Source organism: Amphiura filiformis, chromosome 1 (assembly GCF_039555335.1).
Source record: "Amphiura filiformis chromosome 1, Afil_fr2py, whole genome shotgun sequence".
In the NCBI taxonomy this organism is placed as follows: domain Eukaryota; kingdom Metazoa; phylum Echinodermata; class Ophiuroidea; order Amphilepidida; family Amphiuridae; genus Amphiura; species Amphiura filiformis.
Window position 1 is genome coordinate 60,794,927 of NC_092628.1, and position 25,212 is coordinate 60,820,138.

At 36.6% G+C, this 25,212-nt stretch overlaps 1 protein-coding gene across 1 annotated transcript in view; it reads left to right on the top strand.

Moving 5' to 3' along the window:
* The window catches only part of LOC140150216 (uncharacterized), an 89,114-nt gene that overhangs the window by 25,576 nt on the left and 38,326 nt on the right, over nucleotides 1-25,212 (top strand). The window contains 1 exon segment of the mRNA XM_072172225.1: nucleotides 4,388-4,497. The gene's annotated coding sequence lies outside the window, so the exon portion shown is untranslated.

Genomic DNA, 25,212 nt, shown 5'->3' on the forward strand with positions numbered 1-25,212 from the left:
TCTTCACATTTAGAATGCAATTTGATATGTCTGATCATGGCTCTCATGTCCCACAAAATATATTGTGCAAATATTGCTATCCAATCCCTAGATTGTATAATAATATTTTTTTTAAATGAATTTCATCATAACCATGAACTCTTTTGCTGTCTTCAGTAGATAACCTTTTTTGGAAAGTAGTTCATATTTTCTGTGTGGCTTAATTGATTGACTTGATCTAGGTGATTAAATTGTACAAATGCAGGCATATTTTGTTCTACAAACTGGAATGCTATTTTATATTTAAAATCAAGTGCATTGACTTGTACATTGTAAGATGCCAGGGTACATACCGTACATGTTCAAACGGTACATGTTCAAATTTCACCATGTGTGTGTGATATCAGCTAGGTTAAAGCTCATCAATTTAATACATGTACGCTACATGCTATATTACCAAATATACCTTAATGTGTAGCACAAGCATTAGAGATAATAAAAAGGAAACATAAGAGCAGACAGGCAGGCATTGATCTTGGAAGCCGTTAGCATGGCATAGCCTGATAATGTGGAATAAGTATGCTTGTAATTGTACTACCCCACTCCTACTATGTACCAGTTTCACCCGCATTCATGGGCACTTCTCAGGATCAGTAGTCAACTAGTCATGTGGATGTGGGTGTTATTTGAAGAAATAAATTTAGCAATTTGCAAGACAAAAATTATGAACTTGGTATGCAGCATATTTGATGACTGTTCCATGTGTGATTATACAGTGTATATTGCAAAAAGCCATGGAACATTCTGAAGATATGCCTTATATAAGTTTCCTCCCTCTGAAATCACAGGATCTGTGTAGTGCCCTGCAGGGCAGCCCAAAAATCCGAAATACCCCTGGCCGATTTGGACTGATCTGGTCCGACACCGGATTCAAAAATTTACGGATCAGGATGGTTGGGCCGGTTGAAGTGGATTGGAATTCTTTCTTCATGTCCAGGTTGGGATTAGCAAAAAATAATAAATATATTAGTATAATATAATAAACAATACAAAAGTACAGATGTTTTGATCTGTGATGTGAGGACTGAATGAGAATACTATGATTGCTTAAAGTACAACACTGTACACACACAGTACATTGGCAGTACACTCTACACTTGCAGGCATGTACGGTTGTCATTCTTAGTTTTCTATATCGAATCGTATCTGGAAAGGCTAGAATTGATCGGAATGAGTCTAACAGACGTTTCTGATCGGCCAGTCCGTGTAAAAAAAAAAAAAAAATGTCCGGATTGGGCAGGATTGTTCCAAATTGTTTGGGACAGGTTGGGTCGGGTTGGTATCATTTGGGAAATGCCAGAATGGGATAGAAAAAATCTTGCATAGCAGGGCACAATCTGTGGTGTCATTTAGTTTTCAACTGACATTTATTTCATGATCCCAGTACCACTACTATCTAAATGTTGGCAGATGACAAAAACATACATCCACAATTGGCACAGAAGGGTAGAAACATGGCTGTAGTATCCATGTATGTCGGTCACCCAAGGCAGATAGGAACTTGTACATTCATGTGTCAGAGACTGACAGTGAGGTAGTAACATAAAGGAAGTGGTGGAGGATGGCAATGTGGAGGTGTGTGTGACGGAGACTGGTAGATACTATGAGGAATCGGAAATAGATAGCTGTACCTTGAGGAAAATGTCACCGGTCTCAAATGTAGGTAAATGAGATAGGTTAACTAGCTTGCACATGCTGAATCACTGGTGATGAGAATTAAGATGGCGTGGATCTTTATTTCCAAATTATATTAGAAACTGGTAACAAGCTATGTTTTTGTGGTAGGAGTGTCTGTTCTATTTCATTCTGTTTTAAAATTGTACTGTATAAAAGTTTAACTGATGGTAATTGTTTGTCTGATTTCTTTTTCACTCATACATAAGTTCTAGACAGTTTGTTGGATGGTTTTCATTTATAATTTTTACCATCACAGTGCTGCGCTGTAGTATGTGTGCGCCAGGCCATGCGCTGACTCTTAAACTCGTCAATTTAGTTATGGTGTGGACTCCAAAATGTAGTGTTATGTTGATGAAAAAATGGATAGTATTTGTAAGTAATAGAATTTATTTATGAGTGATATAAAAACAAATATTCATGTTAAATTTGTGTAATGATAAATCACGTATTGAAAGATGTATTGTTCCATTCCAATCCATCTTTCACCTTGTGATTGTATTTCAACCATCACACTCATCATAGACAATCCATATTTGCATAGGCCTACTCAACATTAATTTCAATCAACAGATACATTTATTGTGAATTGTGTTTGTTCATCATCTCTGTTGGCATCATCATCTGAATACAAAGTCAAGTTGTCATTTGTAACCTTTTGGTTGGTTGTTGTTTTGCTCTGTTTGTGTAGCAGTAGGGCATTTATTTATTGTTGAAAGTAACATTGATTAACTAATGTGAAAAGCGAAATTGCAGTCTACATTGATGGCAAACATAAGTGACAAAAATCTGAGCTTGTGATCCTTCCCTAATAGCATCGGATGTACTCAAAGAAATGGCTTATTGATCGGAATAATAAATGGCAGTGTTAAACTGTACACGTAGGCCTCCTGAACGAAGGCCGAACATGAGTAGGGATGTGACAGTACTTGAGACGGGGCCAAGAGAACCATGCTTCTCTATGAAGAATGTAATTGGTTCATATCAAGTCAGAACAGCATTTTATTTTAGTGACATTATATTTTTTATATATTGAAATTATAGTGAAATTATGATTTACGTTGTAGTGTACATGAAAACAAATCAAATTATAAAAAAAGAAAGATTAATAAGTTTTAAACCAAAAACCTGAAATAATGAAATTGATGTGAACAGAAATAAGTTGATCATTTATCTGCTGTTTTTAAACTTTTTGTCTTATTAATTATTATGTTGATGTTCACAAGTGATGTTTCAGTACATTATGCCATCTTTTGAATTCCCTGTGTTACTGAAGGTAAAGCCAGTCTTTATGTCTCCTTGCCTATTGAGTATCTTGTGTTGGAAATATCACTTGTCTTCTAATCTGATCTCATAAGGCCTGTGTATAAAGTGGACAAGGCGTAATGGATGTCCATCAGTGAGCAGCGGATAGTGAATCCAAGCGTTTAATTAAAATTCAGGCATAACACAGTGTGACATTGCAAGCTATGTGTATCCATAGGAGGCTTGGAAAAAGTGTGAAAACGGAGCAGTTGAATTTTGTGTCGCCTGTGTGTAAATGCGTATAGGCATTAAGTAATCAATATATTCAAGCATTGATTTTGCTTTATTAAATTGGCTTGTTAACATTGTTTGACTCCTTCATTAGGATTTTTGCTTTCCTGCGATATTGTAATAATTGTGTGCTTTATTAGTAGTCAAGTTGATGGTATTTGGAGTTTAAACACATACATTTCAGTAGCTTTTAAGTGTTCTTTACTTTTCTTTTCTGTTTTTTCCAAATGGTATTTGTGATGCTTATGCACTTATTATTGATTATTATAATTTTTATTTTACTGTCAACTGTTACTTAAATGTTAAGATCTAGAAATGAGACATGTGCTGGTATTACCAGCAGCTTTGTGAAATTGAGCTTTCTAGGCTACAGTAGCCTAGATCTATTTTTAGTCTGAGTTGTTTACCAGTTAAACATGTAACTGTTACTTGTTTAGTATTTATGCTATGACACTAAAGCGTGTACACTGCGCTCATTAGTCATGCTTAGGAAAGCATTTTGCTTACACCTGATTTGACCAGTCCAATTATACACATGACAGCAATAAGAAAAAATGGGAGTGGTTAGTGTTACTTATGTAATATTTCAATGTCAATTTGATTGCCTGATACTGAGCAATGGTTACAAAGCATAGAGCTATGTTAGATAGTGATGTCTCAAGATGTTGCTTCTGTGATGCAGCCTGGTTTAAAGGTAGAGAAAAAGTAATGGTAATCAGGTGCACATACACGTATGTATGATCATCATGAATAGTGACCATGATTGATATGTTCTGAAACAGTACATATTACATGTAATTGGCATCTTTTTGTTTTCTGAATAATTGATTCTATTTCTGTGACAATATTGCATGACTTTTTGGGTAAATTTTGATCAGTATGGACTCGGTTATATAAAAGAAAAAATGTTTTTGTTCGTAATACCAACCATTGTATCAGAAAGTATAGACAGGGCTGTAAATAGGAAAGTGAATTCTGCTGGCATATCAACTCTGCAGATAAAATTGCTGTATTGAAGCAATCATGCATGATGTTTTAAAGGCCAGCATTCTGTATTTCATTATTACCACTGTCAAATGCATCAACAATAAACTGTATCAATAATATCATGTGCTCCTTTGTTCTTTTATTATTTCAGATGGATTATTATGTATACCAGTACCCTATTTATGACTCCATCATATGCTGAGCATTTCTTCCAAGGTGACGTGTACAGATAACACATGTGACTAACTACACTACTCATCAGTAAGTTCAATGTACTTTAATGTTCTGTAATTCACTGCAGTGCATGAAATATTACATTTCAATTAATAGTATTTTGCAAAGACCTTTTGCACTGCCCCAATGGCTCTGTTTACAGTCTACAGGAAGTGAGTTCTGATTGGCTGATTGAATCACATCACCATCACCTCATTCGCTGCGTAACATCATGTGACGCAGGCCGGGCCAGTTCTCTTTGCGCCATGATCAGAATAAGCCGTCAGCCAGTGCAAAAGGTCAGTGCATTAGAACATTGATTATAGCTAAAATAATAGTTTCTCGATCTTGAGAGTATGATGTACTGCATGCACTGCGTAATGTCGCAAGTTTAGTGGAATGACACGATAGCGCGATCTATTGTGCACGCACTGGAAAAGCAGCGCTACCCAAAGCATGTGTGGTAGGCGTTGTTCGCCAACGCAATTGTCATTGCGTGCCTATTGAGCTCATGATCGAGAAACTATTATTTTAGCTATAGCACAGTCTGTGACCCTAAAGGGCTTGGGAGTGCTTAAGTGCAACTCCAGTCATTTAGGCTGGACGAAGGCTGATTTGCGCATTGATCAGCGATGTCGTAAGAGCCCAAGAGTAGTAGTAAACTTTGTTATCATGAATTATGTGGGTAAGTTCATTACTTGAAATTATTCAACCTTTGAATATTTATCAGCCATCCAAAATTGGATCAACATATAGCAATGGCCAATAATGAATTGGGACTGTGAATCAATTGCAATATGTTGATAGATTCAACAGCCTGGGAGTAGGCCAATCAGAAAAAATATTACATCGCAAATGTATCCCAACTTTGAGACTGAACTGAGCAAGTTATACTTAGCATCTGAAACTGCCAAACATGGGCAGTATGTATACATGGTATATGTGTTGAAAATTGCATAGTTGTTTGCTTGGAGATATCAGGTACTTAATCATGCCACCTTTTCCTAACAGATTGGCTAACCTCATCAATTGTGTAGATTACAATTCCAGGTTAATTTTGATTTCTTTGAAAGCTTCTCATGGTGTTGCAAGAGGTTCTTAATCTTAATAGATTGGTGTGTGGTAAGACATCACCTGAAGTAAAAGAAGATGGACTATAACGACTGACATGGTATTGGATAGGGGGGAAATTGTCACATGTAGTGGACCTTTTTGACATGTTATCATGGTTATCAAAACCGATATATTCTGACCAAATTTTGGTATCATTATCTCATACAAAAATTGTTATAAAGCTTGTCATTCAGAGAGATACATACATAGGTTGCCCCACCCAATACAATATATGACTGTCTGGGCTATAAATTAAATCTGACATGTGAATTGAAAAGATGATTGAATAGTGTAGATAATAAATGACCATTGGCTGTTAACATCTGACATTTGAGTTTTGTCAGGTGTTTGAGGAAATAAGCAGGCATGAGGCATAATTAGTTGCCGCCTTAACCCAATTGCATAGCACCAAGTGTTATGACTGAAATGGTCAGTGTGAAACAGCAGGTAAATGCTATATAGGATGTCCACTGGCTTGGTATACTCCTCAGCATGATGTGAGACATCTTCCAAGACATAAACAGTCAACTGTGTCAAGCATTGCACACCATTTGCAGCGAAGCAAGTTGATGTACTTTCATTCTGAGTTTTAAGAAGAAAAGGTACAGTTAGAGTTGCAGCTCTACAAGAATATTTGCATTTATTTGTGAAAATTCTATCGATAGCTTTCCATTTTCAGTCATGCAAACATGGAGTTAAGTTGACCCAGATAGAATTAGATGTGATAAATAAAAGATGTTGAAGTCTTTATCTGGATACTGTAGAAGTGTGATGTTATCCATGTATGGGAAATGAGACTTGACTTGATTGTCCAATCACTAATCACTAGTCCAATGACCAACATAAGATACTATTCTTTCAAGCGGAGGATGCTACTCATTCACAAGTACTCATTCATATTGAAAGCGGAGGGATTCAGAACAACACATAAGTATTTTATTCCATCAATATCAAAATAAATGTGTTAATATTATGGATGTTGTTCTACTTGATATAGAATGAGAGGAAACCAGGTTGATGGATAAGAGGTATCCTCAAGGAACTAGGAGAGGAAGACATGTGTGATATCAAAGACTGGACAGGAAATACTACATGTACTAGAGTTCCCTGCTGACCGACCATGTGATTTGTGAAAGAGAGTGCATAATAAGTTCATTCACCAAATCATCACAATGGGTTAGCCAGCCCATTTATATTTGCAGGTTCTGTGATTATTTGGGTATCTGTCAATGAGCAAAATATAGTAGGTTTATATTACAGTACTAGTCAGTGCTTACAGCTTAGCCTAAAAAAAGAATGATAATGTGTTGATGTAATATAGGTAGATTGCCAGTTTAGCTTATAAAATGGGTTAATGCATTTAGGTCCCAATTATATTTCTAGCCAAGCCTCAGTGTACACAATACTAGTAATACAGTCTTCTGTGGAACAAGGCGAGACTGTCTGTGAACGTACACATCAAACCTGTATCATGTGAGTTGTGAACGCATGTAGTTGACTTGAAGCTTAAAGGAAATCACCAGCTGTTACCAGCATGTTGCAGGTTTGGTACCTTTTGTTATTTATCTAGTTATTATTAAATTTTTTTAATTATTTCATGTAATTTCAATCATTCATAATTTTGCAAAATAAAGGACCTGTTGTTTGTTTCAATTTTAACCACATCAAGACTTTCTATATCTCAGCATAATGTCATTCCTTGTGATAGGAACAAAGTCTGATTGTTTGTTAAACATGCATCTAGCAGATCATCTTGAACAATGTAATATTTCAACAATCTCGTTGTTATTTTTCAAACAAAACCAAAAAAAAGTGCACAGCAGTTGAAATTTCTGTGAGACCATACTATCAGTTGTGTTACTCAAAACAATTGGCACACTTTTTTCGGAAGAAATAGATCATGGCAATGGAGTCAGCTTGCTTCCTATACATTGATTAACTTGATTAACACTAGCCGCTCCAGTCTGATTGGCACAGCCTACATTTGAGTTATAGTAGTAACTGGCCGAGACAAAGTTGTCACATGGCGGACACAGAGCAAGTATTTACTCTACAAGATGACCCATAACGTAGCTGCGCTATCTCCTCAAATGTCATAGATTTGTATCTTACACTTGCATGGGTATAATTTTTCAAGTGTTGATATGATGAATTGAATTTGAATCAGGGGTGTTGATGGCACTGTGTGTTGAAGGAGACTGGCATTTCAATATAGATGAACAAAATTTTAGACATGTCAATCTCTCATTAAGTTTCGTAATTGACACTTAATAGTATAGCCAGTGTAGATGGAATTATGAATTATAGCTTAGTTTAATTGCATTGGAGTAAACAAAACAAATTGAAAGTCATATCTCTCTATTATTAACAACTAGCGGGATACCCGCGCTGCGCGCGGGTCCCCGCTAGATGAGTAAATGGGAGCGATCACTAAAACGGGAGGAATTACTGAAAAGGTAGAATCATTGAAAAGGTAAATTTTATTGTTCTAAACCTGTCCCTTCTGGCAGTTCATTCAGCTTCTTTCTTTCTTTTCAGTTTCTTCTACATGGGCCTAGTATGTTCCCATTAAAAAAACATTGCTATTTAGCTTGTGATTTTCCGTTTCCATGTTATTTATTTATTTAGGCCTAACCGCATTCCCCCATTATTTTCTAAATCTGTCCTTTCTTGCATTTCCCTTTTAGCTTCTTTTTTATATGCTGGTTAGCTTGTGATTTCCGCTTCCATGTTAATTCTGTTCTCATTATTTTAGCTTCTATTTTATATTTCCTGATTAATTTTAATCTAATTTTAGCTTTTTTTCTTACGTTTCCTGATTAGTTTCTTTCTTTCCTTCTTTATTTTGCTCCCGTTTCATTTAGTTACTGTAACCATGCATAACCCGTATCTTTTTGTCTTCTTTTTCTTTTCTTTTTTATTCATTTTATTCTTTCTTTTCAGTTTCTTCTACATAGATCTATTTTGTTCCAATAAATATATGCTGTTATTCTCCGTTTCCATGTTATTTATTTATTTATTTATTATTATTTGATATTTTATAAATCTACCCTTTCTTACCATGCTTACGTTTGTCCTTCCTTTTAGCTTTGGCTTTTTTTCTACATAGTTATTTTGTTCCCATTTTTGATATTTCCTGCTTAGCATGTGATTTCCCGTTTGAATTTAATTATGTTCTCATTATTTTAGATTCCTTTTTTCATGAATTATTTATTTGTTTATTTATTTATTTACTCTAATCCACAACCCTGTACCCATAACCCATCCATGTAGGCCTACCTTTTCAGTTTTGTCCTACTTTCTTTTCTTTTCTATTTCTCTGGCGCGCACGGAAAGTTGGCCTATGCATATGCGCGCCCATGCGGCGTAGTCACATCCCTTGTAAGCCAACGACTAACACCAACGCGCTGCCAGTTAGTTACTGTACGCCGCTACCACTGAGTTTTGACAATAAAAAAGCCCGGGAAAGAAACCCAGTTTTAACCATATTTGCTGACCGTTTTCAACCAAATAAAGTGCAATGCAATTCCCGTGATATATTCCTCAATCTCGACGATTCATATAGGCCTAGAATAAATAATGAAATTGTACACTGACTGTCTGCACCCGGTCTCCACGCAGGCACTATCACCACTCTAGACTACCAGACCACTGTTTCCTACGTTACCTTAGTGATGACGCAAAGACCTGATTCACCCGTCGTAGCCTTAATTTCTTGGCTGCCAACCTCGATGCAGTGGCGGAAAATGGGGGCGCGTAGCTCTTCGTGAGGGACGAAAAGCTCGTAAGATCATTATTAAATTATGCGCTGTTGTGCATCTAGATAGCCTGAATCATTTCTTCGCCACCTCGCAGTTGGCAGAAAACGGGGCAATGTTGCTCTGCGTATGGTTTTTTAATGGAAATATTATTACGCGGTTCACACTGTCCTTATTACCCACAATGCCACTGCGATCGATTTTGCATAGCATTATGTTATTCTCTTAGTTACCATCAATTTTTGGAAAAACGAATGTCCAATGGAAAAATGGCAATATGTACCCGATCAATATACCACTAAATCAAAGCCGAAAGTCTGGGCAATTCGGAGAACACTCGCGCACAAGATGTGCAACCTTCCTTTTATTTATATAGATATCTAAGCCTTGACATCTTTTGCATTGAATGCCTTTAATTTGTGAGTTTTACACATCTTGTGGCAGCAATATGTTGCAGGAAATTATTAGGATAAAAATAACTGGACGATAATCTCCAATTTTTACAGGTCATAAATAGATCCAAGAAATTATGGACAATGTGCAGGACATCAATATATGCCTGGTGTACACCAAGGAAGTGCCAAAGTGTGTCACAAGACTTGTAAATAGTTTTCATAATTTTGTATTTCACAAAATGGTGAATTAAAAAACACACCACAAGAACAAAATATGGAAAATGTTCACTGTAACATTGTTTACTTTTCATCATCATGATGAATGTTGTACATGTATTAGTGAACTAGATGAAGCTAGCTTGATCATGATTTAGGCCTTGCTGAACTTGTATACAGTTGGTTTCATCCATTGTATAATGAAGTAAGGCATATGAGATGAAGGTTTTAATCAACTTCCTTCTTGACTGTTAGAGTGGTTGTTATCGTCAGTATTATAATTCCACCTATAATGCAGCAGTACGGTTCAGTTGTGACTCCTCGTACCTTCTTATTTTGGGTTGGTTTAAAATCTTGGTAAGAATTGTTGACGTCAGATGCAAAACAAAATAGTCTTTCTAATTCTGTTTTTCATTATAATAATGTATCGCAAATCACAAATTTTATCCATCATGCAGTAAAAACAAAGAACCATTTTGTCACGTTATGTGTATCGTAATTGTTGTTATTGATAACAACAGTCATATTTATATACATTTTTCAGAGAAAACCTGCTTTTGAGGAGAAATGGATACCATACTTGTCTGCTGTAACATGGTTCCAATTGTACACTGTAAGCATTTTATCGAACACTTGTCTGAGAAGATCAAACTGAATTTGTACAATTCCACACAGATGTTGATTATAAGTGTAAGCCTAGAGTGCCTTGAGAATAGCAGGGAGCATTCCTTAAGTTGCTCACTCTTACCAATGATTTTCTTGGGTTTTTATCGGTAAACATGGTAAAAGAGATGTTATTGTAAAATGCATCTTAGGTTTTTGCAGACTACAGTTTCAGCACTTACGGAAGACTTCTGTGAGCTCTAGGGTGATTTGCTGTGTTGTGGAAGCTTTCATCAATTTCCCAGATGCAATGTTCTATTAAATTACAAAAATGCATTATTTCATTATTTCCGGTTTGAAATAGGAAAGTTTTGGTAGGTATTGATTCTTTAAAAAACCTGTTGTATATTAAAGCACTGATTTGCTATGTTTGCTAAATATATTGAGCTAAATATGATGAAATGCTGATTAAAATTTGCACCAGACTGAGTATAGAAACAAAACATAAAATAAAGCATCATTCTTAAATGCCTTCAATTTTAGCATCCTCTATGGGCATTGCGTTAGGTGTTTCAAAATACATTTTGCAATAATCTGGGAGAAGTTGTCTTTTGAGCTTTCAAACTTGGAATCCTTGCTTTCATAACATTAATAATTTGTATATTTTCTTGGAAGTGCATTTGTATGAAAACTAGTTAATCTTGTCAGCACCAGGCAGCTGTTGAAAGATATGATTCACATTGTTACATTACATGCGTATGTAATTCACTTTGGGCACCTATTCTATGTAGTACTCCAATAAATGTTGTAACGAGTTCAAAAACCTTACAAGCACAGTACAGATGCCTCAGTTTTGAATGAATTACATCCTTAGTATACATTTGTTCAGAATCCCTGGAGGGTTGTCACCCTGATTTTTTACAGACTGTGTGTAAGGTTAATTGTGCCACCATACAGTGAACTAATATGCCTCACCGATGATTCACACCGCAGACTTCAAATTGTCGCCATTCTGTTAGCAATTTGGGTACTTCCTTGGTTGGTTATCCATAGCCGCCACTACGTAATGTATATTATCAGTTGTAGCAATGTTGCATTGGGTAAGTAGTAGTCAAATCTGGAGCCTATGTTTAATACTAAGTTACAGGATGGCTGACGCAATAGATAAGTTGAAAAAAGGATTTTGGTGGGATTATGTCAGTAAGATATAAACCACGTCATGCGATGTTTGTACCCTTTCGTGCAGTGACTTTGCTGCAAATTCTGAATCTGAGGCGTGCCCATTTGACTTTTAAAATAGGTCATCCTATAAACCTAATGTACACTATCTACACTTTTTGAATGTCCCATTGGTTTGTACAGTGATCCATATGGGCCCATTCAATTGGTAAGTAAAACAACTCAAAAAGCATTGCAGACATCACTTTACCCTCCAATCACGCTGCAGAGTAGTGAAAGAATCGTAATGTAGAGAAAACCAAACTGTTATTTTAAACTACTTTCATTTCATCCCTCAATCGATTCACATAGTGAAACTTCAAAGTGACACGTTTTATGACAATTGATATATAGCATTTAGTTGTATGAAGGGTTTTTTGAGTGAAGGGGGTTTTTGTTGTTAGAAGTGCCATTAGAATTGGGATGGAATCTTGTTTGTTATCTTGCCGCCAGCTCCTTTTCACCTCAGTGATTATATAAGGAAAGAGCTTGGCACTTATTGCCAGTTCTAAATAGAGCAGTAGCTGGGTTGCATGTATGGTGCAATGCTAATTCCTTTCCTTCAGGGGGCAAAACAAGGATGCTATTTAGTGAAATATTTACAAATGGTGTGTTCTCCACCACCCCATATCATTCTACTATATTCTTGATTTTTAAATAGTGGTGATACTAGTGCGGCTGTAGGCCAAGTATCGGTGTCTGTCTAGATGTCTGTGACATTTTTGACCTGACTTAGAAACAATTTCTCTATTTAGTTTCCTAAAATTAAATGAACACTAATAGGCATGTTACTGTTACTGTGCAAAACATTCCTAAATGATATTTATATCCACAACAATAGCAATTACCAAAAGCTTTGAACAGTTTGTTAACTTTCTTTTCCTTGTAAAAGAAAATAATGTTTTTGTTATTTTAAATTTCTGCCAATAATTGAGCCCTGTGTCTTACTTTTTCCATATTTTGTGCAAGCAATTTTGGTTGGTTATTGAGTGACTGAAAGAAGAGCAGTGGTACACAATATTCCAGTTTGTGTACATGCAATTGCCTGAAGGATTTGCATAGAAATAGAACAGGAATAAATATTGCCACCTTATATCCCCTCTCATATAGAATGGAATATGTTTCACCATGGCCGCTGGCAGGGTGACTGTGGAAATGTGAACATTGACTTGCAGGACAAAATGTACAGATGTGAGTTTAGTGTAAGGATCCTTTGGAATTATGTTAAGGATGACAAAATGGGAATCAAAGATGAGAGTTGATGGAAATAGATGGGCACCCTAAAGATGTGTATCTGTAGATATGGACCTTAAAGTTGATAAATTGCCATAAATACTATCAGAAAAGTGGGAACGAGGTTTGTGATTTCTTCTAAACTTGTGTGTAATTTCCAGTTGAGTCCTTAAACTTTCCTAGATATCAACCAATGTTTTTATTTTGCATTGCCATGGCATGTGGAAAGACCTGTTTTTATGTTATATTATTAGGACAAAGATAGATAAATGTATCGGTGTTTGTACGTAATTGCTCGTAATCTTAGATATCGCCCATCTGAAATGTGATGAGGATGATGACAGCTAGAGTAGTTACACTGAGAAATTATTGCCTGGATCATCAGCGCAATGAACAGGTAATGTCAGCGCTAATATTATCCTGAGTGACTGTCCAGCAACTTCATTCAAGATTCTAGCCACCAGATATGTTCTATTTTAGTGCGCATCTGCATAGAGCAGATAGTTGACTTTGAAGGCATCTGCAGCAGTACTTGATTTGCTGTGTTATACATCCACATGTTGAGTTCGGTTTCAGATGGAACTGATTCAGTCTGGAATTAGTTATGCAACTCTGTTACGAGTATATAGCGGCAGATAACTCATTGTGGTTCTTAAAATCTCACAGAACTTCAGTACATCGATGAATTGGTACCAGTTCACACACTATGCTCTGTGTAATCGATCTGAAGCAAACCATTATGCAAAGTTTTACTTTAATTTAGAAAGTGAGCTGCATGTATCATGTGGATGTGTAGCTAGCATGTATTGAATGTCTGGGTTAATCAACACCGTGGGCTATGTGGTCAGAATTCACCAACGTCTATGACATCATTACAAAAGACACTAGGCAATTCACTGAAATGAATACAAAAAGAGAGTGTTATTTTTACTGTAAGACAGAACATTGCCTGAATGGAGAGCTAAGATTGCAGTGCACTTTTGATGGCCTCACAATTCAATTTTGTATTGATGCGTATTGTAGGAATACTTGCAGCAAGTATGTTGTTGCAGGGACAAGGATGTGGTACAATTCTGAGCTAGTTGTTGTTTTGAATGTATGACATGTATTACAGTAACCTCCTCTAAGAAGATCTAAGATTATGAACTTCACTGATGTAAACATGAATGCTTATAAATAAACCTGTACATAGGTTTCAGCTAGTCTATTTACCATCTGGAGTGTTAGTTTTCATAAATGCATGAATTCCAAAAAGTATATATATTACCTTCTAGTAAATAAGTTCGCAATGAAATACGCTGGCGAAGTGATGTAATAACCGGATTAACTACCATAGCAATAGGTGAAAACAATTTTTGAATACATCGCCTCTGCATTGAACCATATCATGCTGATCACTCGCACCTGTAAGATAAGTATATTTGAAAAAAAAGGTATTTTATTCAATCTATGATTGCAGACATACACAGGTGATAAGTGCAACCTACTTGTAGTGCAGGGCGATGTATTCAAAAATTGTTTTCACCTATAATTTGCTATGGTAGTTAATCCGATTATTACATCACTTCGCCAGCGTATTTGATCATACTAACACCAAGTGGTGTTATTTTGATATTTTCATGTCTTCAAATTTTCTCTCATGTGTGTCGCATTTCATGCATGAACATATGAAAAGAAACTGAATTGGCCTAATTTATATGTTTTAAGTATTTAGTTAAAATGTTGGTGGCAAAAACATGAATAGTTGTAATGTTTGGATTTGGAAAGGCTCGAGGGAAGCAAAAAAATTGGGTTTCGCATGCAACTTGTGATTTGCATGAAATTTGATTTTGACTTTACACAAGAGCAGACGCCCCTAGTATTTTGTGGATTGTGCAGTATTTTCATGCACTGTGCGTTGAACTGAAATAGAATTTATTAATGCTTTGGCACCATGTAACTGGCACATTCACACAAAGCATTGATTATCTAGCACCTCTTGTATTTTGATGAAGGAACAGTGCTTGTGTTAGGTTGACAGTAACATGGTAGTCCTGATGCTAGTACTACAAGTACATTGATCTTACTGAGTATGCTTTGAAGATATGTCAAAATTGCACAAATCAGATTTCAGAATCAACTAGTGGCAAATGGTGGTCATAGACCACAAACCTAGCTGGGGCATGTTGGTGTTGTGGAGGTATCTGACCCCTACAAAATGTTCCAAAAATGCTCCCCTGGTCATGGGGTTTGTTTTCACCAAGTTTGAGTCCCGTACTCTAACAGATGTCCAAAAATTCAATTCTAAGATTTGACCCCAGATGACCTTTGACCTGACCTATGCATGATGTTCCATAATGTTCCCCTGGTCTTGAGGTTTGTTGTCACCATGTTTAAGCCCTGCACCTCTTACAGATATCCAGAAAATGAAATTCTACGATTTGACCCCAGATGACCTTTGACATGACCCTTGCACAGTGTTCCAAAATGTTCCCCAGGTCAGTAAGTTTGTTGTTGTGGAGTTTGAGCCCGTACCCCTAACAGATGTCCAGAAAATGCATTTAGAAAATTTGACCTCTACATGACCTTTGACCTGACCCTGCAAAATGTTCCCCTGGTCATGAGATTTGTTGTCACTGAGTTTGAGCCCCATACCCCTTGCAGATATCCAGAAAATGAAGTTATAAAGATTTTACCCCAGATAACCTTTGACCTGACCCCTGCAAAGTGTTCCAACATGTTCCCCTGATCATTAAATTTGTTGTCACCAAGTTTGAGCCCCGTACCCCTTACAGATGTCCAGGAAATGCGTTTCTAAAATTTGACCTCTGCATGACCTTTGACCTGACCCCATAAAATGTTCCCTTGGTCATGAGATTTATTGTATTGAGTTTGAGCCCCATACCCCTTACAGATGTCCAGATAATGCAATTGTAAGATTTTACCCCCTTAATGACCTTTGACCCCAATTCTGTGTGCAAGGTATGGGCACTGGGTAAAGCCGATGCACATGTGTAAGTGACGACATTGTGCTATGTAATATGTGGCAGAAGAAGCATTTTGAAGATATTTGGTTATATACCGAAAATGCCCCTTTAATGACATTTGATCCCAATTCTGTTTGCACCCTATGGGCACTGGATATAGCCGATACATGTGTGCAAGTTACGTAATTGTAGGGTGTAATATGTAGGAGGAGAAGCATTTTGAAGTTTTGTAGCCAGAAGAAGAAAGAAAGAAGAATCGGAGAGCATTACAGTACCTAGCTGGGGGGTGTAAACCCCCCAGCTAGGTAATATACCCATACCAAAAGACAGATTGAAGTAAGTAAATGCAAATAACAACATTGTGTTGAAAACATAACAAGACAAACTATATACCTTGAAAACATAAGAAGGTTACCAAAGGGCATATGCAGCGTAAGCAGGGGGGACACAGGGAACCCCTAAATTTTTCATGAGGGGACCATCCCCCCAAAAAATCCTAATAGAAGAAATATTACAGCAATGATTGCCCAGGTGCATCTTCCATTTAAGCCAGAAAAACAGTGTTTTGGGCCAAAATAGGTTAAAAGTGCAAAATTGTGCACACTTAGTTTGAGCACACAATTTTTTTTGTGCAAATGTGCAAGCAGAATGGCACAAAATATGCTCGACCCCCCTAAATTTGATGCTTCTGCCCCCCACTGCCGAAGGGAAAAAATAGTTATACCATACAAAATTGTCCCATTTTGTAAACACACAATTTTGTAAACATGCTCTTGGTTTCCGACATTTGAATATCTGCTGTTCCAATTCCCATATCAAGAGAAATCTGCTCATCCCAGGGTGAAGGAAGTATACATCTTTCTGAGAAACAAATGTAATAAGCCTCCTGTTTTCAAAGACACAGATATCATGAAACAACGTTACCATTTTCCACATGATTAGACATGTGTAATTTTCAGTGTGTTGTATTTAATCAGATCAATTTAATTGTAGCGAGATGGGAGCCTTTGGGCATCTCACTACAACTAGGATAAATACCGTGCTTAGCAACGACCGCAAGAATGGAAACATTGGCATATCCTAGATTGAAGCGCAACATTGCTTGCATTGATAATTTGTCATAAGGCAAGGTGCCATCAGGGCTACCTCTTAGGTGTTATGACATGGTAGCTATTAACCAGGTAAAAAATGGAGCCATAACATTGTTTCTTGAGAAACGCCAAACCGATTAACGATGGTGTTAGCTATACTGTTGGCGTCGCTGTACCGCGTGCCAGGAAGCTGTGAAAACATGTTTTTAGGTGCTATGTGCAGATGTGTAAATTTAGGTCAATGTTGAACTATTCAAGGTTGTAATTTCTGCTCTTTTACAGATCAAGAAGCAGTCAGATTCCTTATAGGCTGATATCGTAATTTCTTTCGTAAGACAATTTTATTTTGAGTGTATTTGTAATAGCTAGGGCTTAATATGAAAAGATGGCAATTGAGTTTATCATTTTCTACATTCAGTGTTAAAAGTCTGGGGAAGTCGTGGAATTTCAAAAAACTGCAAAAATCATGGAAAAGATATGGAATTTTGGTTTTGATTAGAAATTCCAGAGACAGGTCAAAAGGTATGGAAAGATATGCAAGTTTGCTTAGCATCGTGGAAAATTCGGATCCTGGCAATTTCCTGACCGTTCCTGACAATTTAGAACAATTTTCCGCACACTGGACTGGCAAATACAGAGTTTTAGCCTTACCAGATCCGATGACAACGGAACATGCATTATAATGTACACTTGTACAGTGCGCTGTCAGTGTGCTGTGTGTGTAGTATTAAATTACCGTACTTGCAGACCTGAAACTTCTCAGCTTTTTAGGGGATTTCATCTTTTTTGTTGTTAATTTATTTTCAGACCAATTTGAGCTATTTTACTCTAATTTCACACTGTGTTTCAGCTCGTTTTTTTGAAGCTTTTCATCGTTTTTCACCAAAGGTCAGTTTCAGGCCTGCACTTGACAATCATAGTATTTCTCACTCAGTTCTTATGGAAACATGTGTACTTTTGCTGATTCTGATCCGCACCGTTTCAACTTGGCAAGAACTCGCCTCAACCTTGAACATGAACATGTTCCCCAAAGTATTTGCCTTAAATTGAGTGTAAGGGTAATATGAATATTCATGCGATGAGTGACAGTGAAACGGTTGCGAAAAAAGGGTAGTTGCAGAAGGATAATATTAGATGATGAATACTTTGATGGTTGATATTAAAATCACTTCAAAATTCAAAATGGTTGTCGGAAGAGGATTATAATGGCCGGTGCTTTGATGGTTGATTGGTTGATGAATTGATAATACAGTGCATGAGGTGGTACAAAATGTGTTCAAAAGGAGTCAAATTAATCAAGTTGGTTTTTGCTTCCAATCGATAACATTAATTATCTTTTAAGACTTTGTTCGTAGGGTTCTGACGTTCTGTGTTGAAAAGATATTCAGGAGTGTGTCCAAATTAATATGGCGATACTATTTTTGGTTTGAACTGTGAGTTGTTGTTGCAGACTACCACAGTCAGTACTTCCTCCCACCACAGATTGTTGTGGCTCATGGATTTTCAAGATGGTTTGATGAAACTGGACCAAAGAACCGAAGATGAACTTTCTCCGTTTTGCACAAACTGTTTATCCAACAAAATCAGAAATCAATGTATGGTACCAATGTATTTTCCTGGATGATGATGCATATGGACATGCATACATTTTGCATGCGTTTTTACTGTTTTACAGACACAGCGTATATTACATGTCTACATATTTTTTTATTTTGCTCTCACCAAAAGACCACTTTTACTCAGACCACTTTTACTGTGCACTCAATTCATTCCATTAACAAACATTATGGTCATGATGTTTCATGTTTCCTTTGACCAAGTGTGTCATAAAGGTCATATACAGAATGTATCCTATAATTTACAGCAAGTATGAAAAACAGGAAGAACAATTATGTCAGGGACAAAACTTGGACAACAAAAGTTGTAAACAAAACAAAAACAATTATGTTGTTTTTCTGTACAGATGAAATTATTTTTCGGTACTTGCAAAAATATTTGATTCCTGTTTAGGATTGTTAACTCTATTTTGTGGATGTTTGTATTGGCAAAACCTCTTGTCTGGTTTTGATAACATCACTAATAATTATTTGGGTTGCTGTTCTAAAATGATCTGGTCATAGATTCTGTCTGGTTTGGGTCCATTTGTAATTTGGCCGCCCCACATTTGTGATGGCTGCCCCACATTTTGCAACCTTGCTACGACCCTGCATCCCCCACAAAAATACATGTAGTATCCTCAGGAATCACTGGGGATAACCATATTGAGCTATGTACTTATCCCCTGGACAACCACTATTTGGATTCTTTGCACTCAAAAACATAACATATATATTTTGGGGACAACCAAAATGTTTTGAGGACAAGCAGAATTCATGCTTTAGTTGTCCTCGCGACAACCTCCATATTTTCCTTATTTCGGACACTGTCCCAGGGCATCCCAGGGTTTAACCCTCTATTTTTATGCTTTGAAAGATGTGGAAGTATTACAAAACAACAAAATGATAATACCTATGTTACAAAAAAAAACAGCGAGTGATTGAAATGAAAAATGTAACTTTTGAGATCAAAGGAAAACAAAATGTAGTGTCCTCAGGATTGGAGTTTGAACCTATTTCCCAGAATTATGAACTCCACTGTTGACATCAGGATGTATAGAACTTACTATTTATAGTGATAGTATCAAATATCAGTCGAAATCAAAACTCCAGTCTATTGAAATTATGGTTTATTCACTTGGTCTGGTCTAGCTTTGACAAATTTGATTATCGCCTTCAGGTGACCTTTTGTTGAGGTCGGGTCAAAGTGGAATAGCTGTTATTCTTTAGTGCAAAAGTAGAATGAGTGTGAACACAGTGTAAATAGCAGTGTGAAAACAGTGTGTTCTGCATATGGCGATATACTGTGTGCAATTATTAGGATGTACTACTACGCCGGTGTATGTGATCAATGATAAAATGGGAATACATACTGCAGTATCCAGTCAAAATGTTACGGCTGTCACATTTTAAAAAAAGTTGCATATTTTTTATATTTTGATTTGAGGTAAGTGAACTTGTTGCATTTCACATGATTTTGATGAATATTAACATTATAAGGTAATAGTATGGGGCTAGGGTATGGGGTAGCTATAATCTTTTCTTTAAAACTTTTGAAGAGAGCGTATTGAAAGCGTATATATTTTCTGTTGAAATGCACCTGTCGCTGATTGACTGCTGAGGCGATCTGCTGTTGCAGAGTGGAAATTTATGAATGAACTTTGTGCCGTACGCATTGTGAGCCCTGACTTTGCAACATCACAGCAGTACACTCTCCCCAATTTGAGCTTACCCAGCTCCATTACCTGTGTGCTTATGGATAGGGATCCACTATCGGTAAACTAGCATAGGTATGTTTGGTTTTGTTATGGAATTGCACTATCTGCATGTATTTTTCACAGTCAAGATGTGCGTAAGAACTCATATAGCATCTATGTTTTCTTGCAATTGCTCTCTTGAATAACGGTTGTAAATCCTGTGGGAAGTTGCGGATGGCATTCTTCAATTTAGCATTTTCTCCAGGGAGAGGTCCTCCTCGAGCTGCATATTTTGAGGTTTATGCAACTAATTCCATTGGCAGCATATGTGCAGTGCATGTTGATGTAGGGCAACCATGGTAAAGCACACTTCTGAGATTTACAATGCATTTGTAGGAGAAACAATATTATGTAGATTATGGATCAAAGAGTGAGTTTGCTATTCCAATTTATACAGAGAAATTGTTAATGTGTTGTTACAACTGATAGTATGTGTGTCAAGTGGAATTGTTTCACACAAACTGCAACAAACGCGTTACTTTGATCTCATGAAATCGTGCTGAGATTATTGCACATCAGGTAGTTACAGTTCAAGGGGCTTGTTCCAATTTGAAATATAACAAATTTTTCCCATGAAAGAACCAGCTGTACATTCAAAATTGGTTGCAAAGTTAGTTTTGCTCAATTTGTTGACTACCTTTATTTGAAAGTTGCAATAGTTGTTGACAAAAGCTTGACAGACAGCCTTTCTACTGTGACAGCATAATGATAGATAGAAACCCAGTTACCTGATTTTGAAAGTGCTTCTCTCTTAGAAAAGCCTGTCAGGTGTCTCCATAATAAGAGCCTGTCTAGGGACAAAACATTTCCCTTGAACAGGAAGAAAAGTAGCTCACTTGCTGAAGATTTATCAACTTGTCAGGAATTAACAATTTAATCTCTCTGGTAACTTAAAAAGTTACTTTAAAAAACTCTTTTTACATTAATGTACATAACTTGTCTTTAGAGCACTTGTCTCACACTCAAACATCCTTGGTTCATCAGGTATACATTGGTTTGCTTTAAGTTTGATAGTGACGTCAATGCTTTTTCGTGGTTGCGCCGCTAGCGTGTCGACAAACCGCCCTTTTACACATACGTGTACGCTCTGCGCGATTTACTTAACAGATGTGATTTGATACTGTAGCCAGCGAAATATGCACACACATCACTGAATCAACTTATAGAGGTGTAAGTAAAATTATGTGTTTGTAAACGCCAGGAAACAGGAACACACATGGGAGAAATCTCTATGTAGCAGTGGACACCCACACCCACCTTAAATGGTGTTTCTAGATCTAAAATGGTGGAAGAATATGTTATAGCAAAGGACTGCAGTTGCCTGTAATAAGTCTGCACTTGTACATGTATATATGCAAAAAATGTGTGTGTCCACATTTGGATAGTAAAAACTCCATTGTGGTTTTCACACGGTCAGTACACCTTGATGTTTATTCTTGCTAATTTGTTTTGATCAAACAAGTACAAATAAATACAGCTAGAAAATCATTTTACATATTCTGCTGTTTGTGTTACCATGGTTACTCAAGTGGTCGTTGACCTTTCATAGGTAAAGTAAATCCTGGAATGTTTTAGCATGATATGGATGTGAAGTTGTTTAACCATAGACAGGTAATTCACATGATTGAATTATAGGTGAAGTAAATCAGACAGTATCATTGATCACTAGTCATAACTTAAATTCCAAACTTGCAACCAATTAAAGTGCGCTTGAATTGTTTTCATTGACCATGTCTCTCCGGTGTGTTGTCACGGTTGTTGACCATTTCAGCATAGTTTAATTATTGTCAACAACTGAATTACAATAATTTTTGATAGTAAATATAAACATGGAGTTAAATTCTGTAATTTGTGGGTTTTATTGTTGTTGTTGTATGACAGGAGCCTCAGTTTACATGGTCTAAGTACTTATTTGTCTTGTTGTGGACTCAGTATGGAAGGTCAGAGTACTTTCTTGCCAATGTAACTTGACCAGTTAAACCAGAACTTTCAGCAAGATAAGTTCTAGAATGTGTCCAAAAAAGCATCCCCTCCTGTAGAAAAGTTCTGTTCCATATTCATATAAGGCCTCTTTATCACAGAAAACAGTCATGACCCTTATGTAGCCAGCTACAATGGTTACATTTAGTACCAATGTCATGGTTATCCCTCTGGGGATGACCCCTTCCTTTGATGTCATGGATATCTCTCTGGGGATGCCCCCTCCCTTTGATGTTAGGCTATAATAGTGACACACCCTTTTGTGATTTGAATTTTTAAATTCCTTTGTGTACATGAGCGAAGTGTAATGCTCGGCACTATGGATTTCACTTATGAGTCGTGAACCATTATCAAAATGCAGGCTTTGAGTTTTGAGGAGTGCGAGTGTGATCACACTCCTCCACACTCCTAAAAAATGATCATAAGAAGTGCAACTCCTAAATCTTAAAGCTTACACTCGCACTTGTACATCACACTCATCATTCACAAAATAGCACTCCTCACGAGTTTGAGGTGTGCTATTTATCACACTCCTCAATTTTTTAAACATTCAAAGCCTGAAAATGATCATATTACACTAAGTCACGGCATGTACCATCATAACAAATGATGCATGATCCACTTGGTAATATAACTGAGGAGAATAGGTTCTTGCTTGACATGAATGCTGACTAGGTGATTGACCATTGGATCATCAGCTTTGCATTCAAGAATTTGTCATATAAACAATCACATCTTGTGAGTGCAAGTTTGTTTATAGGAACTAGTGAAGGTTTAACCTGTACTTTATGTAGATTGATGGAAAGTGATCAATGCACCTGTTGGAATTGAGAACAAATCAGAGAGTTCATTCATCAAGAAGAAATCACAATGGAACAGTACCTATGCAAATTATGTTATGATTACCATCTAAACATTGTTTCACATTGATATGATATGATCAATCAGATTTTCACAAAATTATTGCAGGTTTGACATCCATGTGCTGTTGGATTTGGATAGACATGTCTGGATATCTCTTGTCAACAGACTTGAACATGTTGAAGGCAGCTTGAGTGGATCACAAGGTGTTTTAAACTGTTTATAGCTTAATTGCTCACAGCCTACAGGTGATTCCCAGAACTGATGAAATGTAGAGATTTGTTTCTGTTCTTTATTTTCCACAGCAGTTTGGATGGTGATTAGTCTACTGTAGTAGACCATTTAAATTTATCATCCTCTATTGCCTCTAATCCCACCATGGAAAATCCACCAATCCTGTTCTGATCCAACAGCTATCTATGATCTATCCATGAGAAAAATGGGCAGGACAGTCACTGGGGATGGGGATGTGTTGTGTTTTATGCATGGAATGGTATGAATTGTTTAAAAAAAGGAATGCAATGCAGTCTAGATGGGGATGGGCTGTGTAGAACCAACTCATAAGGACATTATGTCCCCTTAGTGATCTCAATTTGCAGAATTATCACCAATCAGGCTGTAATTTTTTACAGGGCTTCAAGGTAGTAATATAAGTTGCCCTTTTAAACATTTGTTCCAGTTATGATGGTTATGGACTGCATTAGTGAGTTCTCATTTTCTCATTGCCTGAATCTCAATTGCACAGAAATAGGTTGATAAATATAATGCCAGCATTTATTAAGCCCCCACTAGTCATGCATTCAATAACAGAGCTATGAAATCAAATTAAATGCCATTGCTACCAAACACAGTAACTCAATAATTATGTGAATATTTGTACATGATAAATTTGAAATAATTTTGCAGTAAGCAAGTGGGGTTCAGTTCAACCTTATATTACAGTATGGAAAATGATGATCAAGAGGAGTGACCTTTCTATGATGATGTTGGATGTGTAAATGTAAACCTCAACATTTGAAGAAAGCTTGAATTGCAATCACCCAGTGTAGAAAGTACAAATCTAATGGTGCTGACTAAAACATACATGAAATGTCACTATCCTATGTGTGGTAAGTTCAGAATTTGTACCTGAAGGCACACATCTATTTCATTAAATCCAACCATTCTATTTATTTATTTAAATAATTGATTCTTGATATTCTTAGTGATATATTTAACTACAAAATGGAAATCATTATGATTGCTTGTCAAAACATAATGGTAGTATTTTTATTGTCATGGTAGAAAGCTTTAATTGCAATTCTGGGTAAAAACCACATGTGCCTGCTAACGGTCAAAATTTTTTTATTGCATGAGGTGAAAGGACTTTGGTAGTAGGTTACAAAAAGTCACATCAAAAATTCCTCCGAGCTTGTTGCCATAGCAACGGCAGTTTTATGATTTTCGTGATTTTTGCTTATTTTGGGGTGAAAATAAGGGAAAATATGTACTTTTCTGAATTGCTCCTGACTTTAAATGTGAGGTCACATTAAAAAAGTAACCTTACCACCATAAAGTATTGTCTTTGTGCTTTCCCCAGATGCCAAAAATATTTCAATAATATTTCCCCATGTGCAATTTTAGGGCTGGGCAACATTGCCAATTTAGCACTTTTGAAAAAATGCAATTTTTACCCTATCTTTGAAGTCTAAAAACTAATTTTGCTTGAGCACCCAGAATTATTTCCTCTTTGTTGGTACTTGAGCAGACATTGCCCTTCCAAATTTGGTAAAAATCTCTGGGGCTATTTGACCTGTAAAGCCAGTGTTGCCAGAAAGTTTGATAATTTTCAAAAAATGCATTTTTCAAAATAATGCATTTTCTACATATTTACTCATGTAACCTTTAATACCACCAACTTAATTGAAATATTTGCACACTTTGCATACATGATTAGACACACACTGCAACGGAAGCAACACTTTGAGGCTGGGTTCA